Below are 10,677 nucleotides of genomic sequence, written 5' to 3' on the forward strand. Positions count from 1 at the left end.
TTAAGATTAAAACTACAACAGTAACAGCATATTTTTCCCTTATCTGTAATTATAATATTTTAGCTTTTGTGCGACAATGCAAATCAGCATGTATCAAGGAAGAATGGAGGGAAGTGGAATGAGTTATCAAGGAGTAAGAGGAACCCTTAAAATTTGGGCCCAAAGAGTATTTCAATTTTTCCCTTAGGATAATCCTATAAATCTTCATGTGTTATTTACTAATATCTTAAAAAGGTTCATAAAAAAAAGATTTGTAAGTTTCTGAAATAAAATTTTTTCTCAGTTGATAATTTCTTTTCAGAGATTAACCTAAGAATTTAGGTGTATCTAGTATTTGATTAAGTTTACCTAATGACTGAATTTATCTAATAACTTTTGCTAGAAATAGGGATAGTGACTAAGTTTTTCTCCATGATTATGATTTTTTTCTATCCTGAAGTGTGACAGTCATAGGTATATAGGGTCATTTTTCCTCTTCCAATGATACAGTGTGCAGTAATGTCCCTTTCACATCTCTCCTCTAAAACAACAGAAAACATTGAATGGAAGGGAAAATTAGTTAGTTTTGATATAAAAGAAGTCGAATCCTCCAATTATACCAAATAATTGGATTCGCTAAAAGTGACCTTGGGACTACGGTTTTATATACATTCTTTTGTGTGTGTGAGGAAGATCGGCCCTGAGCTAACAACTGCTAATCCTCCTCTTTTTGCTGAGGAAGAATGGCCCTGGGCGAATATCCATGTCCATCTTCCTCTACTTTATATGGGACGCGGCCACAGCATGGTTTAATAAGCAGTGCGTCGGTGTGCGCCCAGGATATGAACCTGTGAACCCCGGGCAGCCGCAGCAGAGCGTGCACACTTAACCGCTTGTGCCGCTGTGCCGGCCCCCACATTTTCTTTTTGTCATTGGAAACTTTCTTTTATCATTAACAGTTCTTCTTTCCCCACATTTTCTTTTCTAAACTCTGAAGATTTTACAATCCATTTCTATTTCTTTACCTTCTAAAAATGGGTATGGTTTCTTATAATTTATTTATACCCACATATAATGAAATATTGATATTGACTATAAATGTATCATCTCCCATATTTTACAAATATTAAAACATTTAAGAATTTGAATACAAAATATGTCAGAAAACCAAGATCTAAAAATAAATCTTAGTCATGTTTTCATGGAAATAAAACCACCTTAAATATCAGAAGCAATATTTCTTTTAATTTTTTCATCTTCCTAGCATGCTGACAATACCTTAGGACAGTATCTTAGAACTAAACTAATGCTTCCAGTTTGCTATCTACATTTAATCTACTCAGCACCCAAAAAGGAAGAAAAGAGATTTTGTATTAATTACTTAAAATTGTGATGGTCAAAGCAAATCTCGGGCAGGGAGGGGAAGTATAACCTATAGACAGATTTGACGATATGAGCTCCGTGTTGACTGTTCCCTCTCTCCTACTTGTAGGGTTCCAAAATTTCTCACACCAAGGTGAGATATTAGAAGAAATTTGTGCATATCATTTATTTAGGCTTATCACAATGTTCATCAGAATATGATTGTCATGAGACAGCTTCAACAGGTGAGTGTTCTGGCATCTACATGTGAAAATCTTGCCTCTCATTTTTAAATTATAACATGGACTGTGAACGATTGCTAGTGACTCATAAATATTTTATGCCTTTATGGGAGTTTATGTTCTTGATTTGTTTTGATAGTTATGCTTAGAATCTCTGCAGTGTGTAAATTTATAGATGTGATAACTACTTTTAATAGGATGGCAAAATTATTTCTTACTCTAATGTGGTCCCTTTTTCATGTTTTAGCTTTTTTGGGATACTTAAAAATAGCTAGATTGTGAGGACTCTGAAATCTCACGGAAACATGGGAATTAAACATTAGAGGGGGATCAACTTATTTTGACACAGGAACAAAATTTTATAATATTCTGGAGAGAGAATAATGAATAATGAGGAGAATGACTGGAACTGAGAAGAACCATACAGTAGGACTTATTAAAAAGAAGTACTGCTTCTGAATAATAAATAATCTTAATTGAAATGAAAGTCTATACAAACAGAAATAAGTAATCTAGAAGGACTGCGAAGGAAGCCAGTGGTAACCAGAGGTAAACTCTTCGAGTAAGTAGAACATTTAATTTCATGATGGAAATGTTTTACTCAATTCACCTCTTGTACTTCCTGCTTTATTTTGAAAGCAGCTTTAAAGGAATATATAGGCTTCCCCAAACTGCCAAATTAAGTCCTGTGTCATTGGGTAACAACTTTGTGCCTACTATGCATTGTAACATATATGAGATGTTCCCAATGAATTAAATGAACAAATAAATAAATAAATGAAAGGTGTTAACAATTTACTAATCCCTTTTAATATATGTGAGACTGTTCTATAGGCCACAGACCACAGCAAACACACATTCTTTCAAAAAGCAGTTTTCTCATTGATGACAATATGTATAAAAAATACTTTCAGTTGTTTCTTTAATTGTAAGTTTAATTTTATTTACTCTAATGTCTATGGAAATATAATCATAATGTCAGCCAGAATTTCGATATTTCTTTCTTTTTTAAAAAACTGTCTTCCACACCTGTGACCAGACTGCTATGTTTGTCAGAAACCATAAAAGGAAATTCTCCTAACCACTGGGAACAGGTCTATTCACAGGACCATAAGGAACCTTGCCCAGGAAGCAGCTGCTCTGCTTAAATCTATTTGGCACTACAAGCCACATGCAAGAAGTTCTCTTGCAAGTTGTGCTTACTTCATTTATTTTCAAACATGTTTCTTTTGTTGGATTATAAAATTGCAGTGCAATATTTCCAATGCAAAATTTCCCATCAAAGTTATAGAAGCTATGAATTTGCAACCGCATTTTGCAAGCATTAAGGGAGGCTGTGATCTCAGATGTATATTCAGTCTCTCCCAGAAGTGAATATTTCCCCAAGGCTTTCATCAAAGATGTGGAACTGAGGGTCCTGTCTCTTCCTGGCAGGCTGTTTGATCCTGACCCAAGTATCAGCTGAGATCAAAATAAATTCAATTTTTCTGTTGAGTGTGTATTCCAAATATCACTTGAAATTCAAATTCTTTTCATTCAAGGTAGAATTTGAATATGTTCAAATTGACATGATTGATTAACGTTAGCATCTGAATGGAAAGTGGAGAAACAGCAAAATTGGTAGATTGTTTTCTCTCATAAAGGGGGAAGGTGTTGGAAGACCCAGGATGATCACTGGCAAATTACTTTTCCAATTATCATTTCATGTAATTTGGCTACAAAGAAAAGGAGGGAAAATCAATTTAAATCTGAATGATCCTTTATGTCTTTTCATTTTTTATTCTAAATATTTACAAAATTGGACTTCACATATTTTTGCACTCACTGTGTAAAAAAATAAAGATAAAAAGAATAGGAAGCTAAAAGGAAATTAATTTTATATTTTATTTAAAATGTACATCATTCTGAATATTGAACCAAAGAGAATTTTGTGTGTGCAGTACAATTTATAAAATAAATTGTATACTTACATATATCTTGGTGGTTATATATGTTAATAAAATCTATTCATTATTACTTGTGAACATTTAAATTTATTTTAAACATGTAACAGAGCATCTCATCATATTGTGCTGTATGGTTTTTAAATTCCAGTGTTAAGATAGAAAAAAACTAGAACACATAAAAATAAACGACTCAAAATATGGCACTATTTAAAAGGTATAATAAACGATATGAATTTACAAACTATTATTTCTAAATTTTACTCATTTATATCCCTGCAGGTTTATTCACTACTGACAGTCAAATGCTTTACAAATGGTAACAGATGAGGTGAAAACAGTGTTTGATTGTATGCCTCCATGTATATTAGTAAGTTTTTAGACTTAAAAAAAAAAACTTTACTGCATATGACTTCACTTACTTGGAATTCATGCATTAGATTTACGAAAAGGTTAAATTTATTTGGAAAATATATTTTAAGATAAAGTCAAATTTACTGAATTTAAAATAAGTCCATAAGATTGCTAACTTTTTAAATACATATGCACTAAAACGTAGTAAAGCTAAATACGTTTTAAACTTTAAAAATAGAAGGTTTATTTTCCAATGGAAATCATTAAATTTAGCTTGTTCATTAAATGTCAGTAAACTTGTGATGATACTGATGATACTAATGATAGCTAATATGCATTCAGTAATTTTTATGTACTATAAGCACTTTCCGTATGTTTTTCCCTATTTTTAATCCATTTTACAGATGAGGAGCTGAGCCATGGGAAAGTAAATTACTTGATCAAAGTCATATAGCAGTCAATGTATTCAACTCTACACAGTATCGCTGTTCTTTAAAAGTGATATGTATATAAATTAAACATTTTTTCTTAATGTAAATCATATTCATACAATGTAAGCTCAAGGCTCTTTCTTTTAGTGTAGATCTACTTGAGTCAATGTGAGAGTTTCTTATTTTTCACACAACTTGCAGAAACAACTATAATGCATCTATTATGATTATCTACTTTTTTAAAAAGTTTAATGGGACAAAATCACTCACAAAGAATCCTCTTAGATTTTAGTGCCTTTTCCTTCACTTTATTTATTTATTTATTTTACATAAGTCTAACTGACATTTAATTGGATAGTATGCTTTTTTAATCAATTAGACTTTACCAAGGTGTTCCAAAAGGTGGTCATGTTTTGATAGCTATATCTCAATGTTTTCACTCCTATTTAATATATTTTTTAAAATTTGATTAAATTACAGAATGACAATAGAAGAAACATTTAATGCTCACCAAATATCCGTGCATCCCCTGACATCACAGCCTACTCTGCAGTTTTTTTGGTACCAAGTGACTAGCTCTGGACAATGATTTGTAGGAGACGGTGTGTAGACTCCTGTGTGAAGCACAGAAGATCTGTTCTCCATATTATTTCTTCCTCTGGCCCAAGAACATTGAAGGCACATGTTGAAAAGACAAAACAAATGACATGATGGTAAGTTGTGATATCTTGATGGAAGCTGTCTAGATTTTTGACGGAGGACAGATGACTAAAGTGTCATACAACGTGCAACAGACTTTGCACAAGTAAGCAAGAGACTTTGGTATTGAGCCACTGCGATTTGGGGTTAATTTGCTTCCACGATATTCCCCAGCTTACCTGGACTGATATAAAAGGATTAGGAGCTAATACCGTTAACTTTTGGTAACCGTAAGTGACCTGGTGCGAGTAGATGTACATCGGATTACTTCCAAGTAGCCTTTTAACAGAAAGTATTCAACCTACCATGGGCATTAGTCAGCATGTTTTGTAGAAAAAATAAGCTACATTGATTAAGAAAGTTCTATTGTGTTCCTGAGTGTGTATATCACTAACTTAAATGGCTTTCTCAAACATTGTAATTTTAGAAGCTTTAATCTTTTTAACACAGAATATTTTAAACATATTCAACTGAATTTCCTAGGATAAACCTCCCATGTATTTTGCAAATGAATTCCCTAATTCACTTGATATAATAAATTTTTAAATTATGGTTTGCCACATATCGAGGAAAAAAAATCATTTTAAGCGGTAAGAGGTGAATGGAGGAATCTTACTATTTAAAATCTAACTCAGCTGTGTGAGGTTTTGATGACTGTTTGGAAAGCCCTAATGGTTTTATTATATTCCCTACAGCAATGAATTAAGTACCAAGAATGAATAAAGGCAACAATAACACATTTTAATAAAGTACATTAATTAACATATGTTGAATGTTAACTAATCTCTTATTCTGGCAGCACCGTTTTATCTGCCAGAGGGCAGTAGAATATAAAGTGAGCACATCCTACCTCCATCACAACAGTTCATTTGGAGAAGACAGACAGTGACTCGCAGGCCATGTTAACACATTAATTTCTAAACTGAAATTATTCAAGCAGAGTAAGCTTTCATTTATTTATTTAAGGGGTGTTTCTCACCTTAGTACAATTTAATGATGATCAGTAAAAGCAGAATTACAGCTGCCGTATATCAACAATCTCTGGAGAGTTCTACTTTATTAATGTGCACCATAGTTCAGCACAATTTAGCTCCTGATATTCAGGCACTATAGTAGAATACTTGCTGATTAATATTTGCTATGGAAATGGTAATGTGCTAGTTATGACTCAGGTAAGAATTGAGCATTGCTGCTTGAGTGCACAAGTGGAGTAAATAACAATTCCACCTAGTAACTCGTCGAAATGATGCGTGATTCGACGGAGACTTTACCAGTGAAAATTAATCACTGTGGAATGAAAAAGTATTTGCAAAGTTCTAAAGACAAAGGTGTTAAAATGATGAGATTTTTCTATTCCTTTCATATTTTATTGTCTTTGAGAAATTTTTACTCTCTGTATGTTTTGTATTTGCTCTTCCTGTGTTCTGACACTATTGCTATATTATGCAGAACTATTGATTAATGTAAATAAACATTTTATGGATTGCTTTGGATTTTCTAGGCACTGTGTTAAAGTGATGAAAGAAAGAGTAATAAAATTTGGTATCTTCTTTCAAATATTCTGTAATATAGTGGGAGGTAAACTTGTAAATATATAATTTCAACATACCTAAATTCTTGCTAAAGGCATGTTTTGGTATGTGTAGATATTAGTACAGCTATGAGGACAAGGAAAGTTTCAAATATACCTTTTGAGGTTAATAATTATGATAAAAGATTAAGCAATTTTTGGTATAATTCTAGTTGTTGAATAGGGAAAATATTTCGTATCTTTTAATCTCCTAAAATATTATTTTTGCATTAAATTCTATTGCGCTCACATTTATTGAAGTAGCATTGAGGGAGGAAGACAAGAACTCATTTCCTCAGTAAGTTTTTCTATAAGAGCTAAACTTAGTTCCCCGTGATATATGACCTTATGATCCCTATATTCTCCTATTGGAATATTTACTATAGTAATTTTATTTTTAGTACAATTTTTGTCTAATATCTCTTTAAGTTCTATGACCTAACTTAAGCTGTATGATGAAAAGTATTCATTTTATTATTTCTTCTGGATTCCATATAAAATAATATCAGTTATAATCGATCTTCCTATGTCCTTTTTAGAGCCACGTTAGTTTCATGTTTCTGTGTCTTATGGTAGATCTGGTCTTATGTGCAGCACAATTTTTTATATATGGATTTGCCTGATTCTATAGCTGAAGACTGTTTTCTAAATAACAGATTTTAATAAAAATCTTTGGAGATTAGGGAAAATAAATACCTTAAATGCCTTATGATGTTGGTACATAACAAAACATCAGATGTGAAAGACAATTCAATATTATTCATGGAATAGGTAGAGAATGATACAAAAGTAGGTAGGTGTGCAATAAATATGTATGACACATAGTAGGTATGTAATAAATGTGTATGAATTGCCGGATGCGTAAAAGAATATATATCTAACCAGAAGATTCAGGAATTTATTTCCTCCTCTATAATGCTACTACAACTTGGGGATCTCCATTTAATACTACTCTGAAGGTCCTTCTGTGCCTATGGAAAGGAAGCAAATTCTGTTACTGCAAGTATTTTCAGTATGGATTATTGCCTGCTAATATAGTGCTTCTCACCAAGCTTTTTCTCATTTCCGTTCTTCAAGTCAAACAATAAATAGGGTTTATATTTGTTTTCTCCCCTTAAAAGGATTCCTGAACACATATATAATCTTAAATCTTTATTACAGTTTATATAGTTTAAAGCAATTTCTAGATAAATACCCTAAGGCAGCTACAACTACTCTAAAAAATACTGTTGAAAACGGCTTCTCCTTCACATCTTATTCATCAGATTACTGGTTCTGAGACACCAACCTTCCATGTAGATGACCAAGGCATGCTTATGCCTGCACATTTTGTTAAAACATATCAACAGTGTATTTCAGCTCTTGCTTCTTATCTTCCTCCATTGTAGGTGTTGTGTTATTTTAAAAGCAGAGCTTCACTTCTAAGGCAGACATAAATAAAAAAAGATGTTAACTTTGTGCAGCTGTGTGACAACTAAGAGCTCATTGTTTGGATTGAGACCCCAGGCATGCTGTGTATGTATAGCCTGTCCCATGGTCTCTAATCTCCTGAAGTCTAGAAAATACTAAAGTACACTTCGGCCAGAGTGGCTTGGATAGAGACTTTGACAGTTGATTTGGATCAACCCAATCAAAGAGATTGTGCAGACGCCAACGATACTAAAGGCTGAGGAAAACATACATCAACAACACTGTAGCCAAATGGCACTTGGGAAGATCTGATTAAGCCTGCTATCTGGCAGTAGGTGGGACACAGGTGAGGGTCATTGGGCTTTGAGTCAAGCACAGTAGTAACAGCACCTGAATTATTAATAATGTTTTCCCTCAGAAATGACCCAATGGAATGACTTGGATGTGGCACACCTGTCTCATTATGCCAAAAACACAGGGTATATTAGTTTTGTCTAAAATTCTACATGTGGCATGCCATACGACCTCCTGTGTAGAGTCAGCTTCATTTCTAACATCACTTGAATTAGTTTAAAAAGTTCCATATTCTGCAAGTGGAACAAATAAATGCTTAAGAAAACTGAAGCAAATGGAAAATAAACATAGGAACTAATGATCAAGCCGGGGTAAGAGTAATTTGGGAAACAGCTCATCACTTAAAGTCTTCCTTAGTTCTTAGACATTGGCTGCAAATTTATCAATCCAGATTCCTAGACTCCAAAAAAAAAAAAAAAAAAAAGGCTAGGGTATTTAGGTGGAATGTAAATCAATTAGTTCTGACACACAAGTTTTTTTCCTGTGGATGCTCAGGTGTGCAATATGAGGTGATAGAAAAGATGCTTAAGCCATGGGTAATCATTACTATAAATACTGATTTATGTTTTCTTATGGTAATTCTTACATTTTACACGTGTGCGGAGGTAGTATAGTAATAAAATGCAATTCGATAAAAGCAATTCTGCGAAGGGCCAAAATAACAAAATCAAAATATGATATGGCATGAAAAAATGGTGCATTTTGCTAATTCTTAGCCATACGTGGCACTGCATTTCAGACAAGGTGTCAAAGAGAAGCCTACACACCTTGAGGGACTTTGAGGAAAGGGTTGGAGAAACCTGGAAGGGCCCCAAGCAGAGTATTGAAAGCACAAAGGCATGGAGGGGGCTCTCAGTGAGGGATGGAAAGAAAATAAGGAGAATGTAAACCGGAAGTTGGAGGAAAGAAGACCTATGTTATTCGGTGGTAATTTAACAACTCTGTAACCTGCAGTAACATGAGAAATAGGATATGTACCTAATGAACTTGATAACCTAGTCAAGAAGATTTCCAGGCAGAACAGACTTCTTTTTGCTGTGTAGAAAAAAAAAATACAGAGAGAGAGAGATAAGCTAATATAAAAAAGGACTTCTTAAATTGAAAAATAAAACTCTTTCTCATTCCCACCCTCTCCAGATGACAGACAATTCTCAAATTAAACAATAGCTTCCAAGACAAATGTATAATCCAAGTTGCCATCAGGAAAATATGAAAAAAATAAAACCAATGGTGTGATGTAAAACCCTTTGTTAAGACCTCAGAAAGATCTAATCTACTCATTTGAAAACATGAACTACTTGTTATGGAAAAGGAAAATTGACTCAGCAGAGCCAAGAGGCAGAGAGAATAACTACCAGGAGGCAAGTCTGAGCCCTAATCGAGGAACTGGAAACATATGCCTGGCTTGATTTGAAGTTGTCAGTATTTGAAAACAAACATACAATCAAACAAAAATGTTATCTCGCTTTAAATCTTGTGTGAAGGTTTGTCTATGCATCAAATTCTGGGTTAATGGTTATTTTTCGTCATCCTCAACCATGTGCTATTGTTGACGAAACCTTATACCGAAATATGGATATCCTGTGAGTAGCATGAACCTTGCAACTTCCAATGCTGTCACATATTTGTCTGCAGAATTTTCCCTCTCCCCATACCTATAGGTTTGGCTTTCCCTACTGCATTCCTTGACTAATGGACACAGTTTTTCTAGACCTATCTTGTACAGGGAAAAAGTCTGATTGAACACTCTACTTTTGGGTTTGAATCTCAGCTTCAATGCTTAATGAAGTGGAATTGGGCAATTCAAACCCTCTGTGACTGTGTATTTTTACCTTTAAAATATGGAGTGTTTCACTGTTTAAATGAATAAGTGTTTAGAAAAGTGAATAGAATTCAGTGTCATTGAAGTTTTTGTTCTTATTTACTACATTGCCAGTATTACTATTGCTGTTTGAAGTGACCCACTAAATGCTTAGACTTAACCTGGCCTGTGACTTTAGAGTAGACTGGTCACTTCCAAAGGCTCTGAGATGAGATATCAATGAAAAATTATTAATAAAAATTATTTTTAGAGTCCAAGACTCTGGCTGGTAGAGTTAGCTTTTGTAAACTCTCTATGTCATAGACGAAGGCTTCCACTGTCCTAAAGTGTTACAAAAAGAGAAGCTTTGACAATATTTTATTCTTTTTCTCCTTTACTGTTTCTAAAGCATCAATTTTGTTTGTTAAAATCTAAATGTCTATGTGGAAAAATAATCATATTTAATAAAAATGTTAAATTAAGGTTTAAAAAAGTCTCTTGCTGGTATTCATCGGCACATTTCATGCTTCCA

The sequence above is a fragment of the Diceros bicornis genome, chromosome 20 (genome assembly GCF_020826845.1).
Source record: "Diceros bicornis minor isolate mBicDic1 chromosome 20, mDicBic1.mat.cur, whole genome shotgun sequence".
NCBI lineage: Eukaryota > Metazoa > Chordata > Mammalia > Perissodactyla > Rhinocerotidae > Diceros > Diceros bicornis.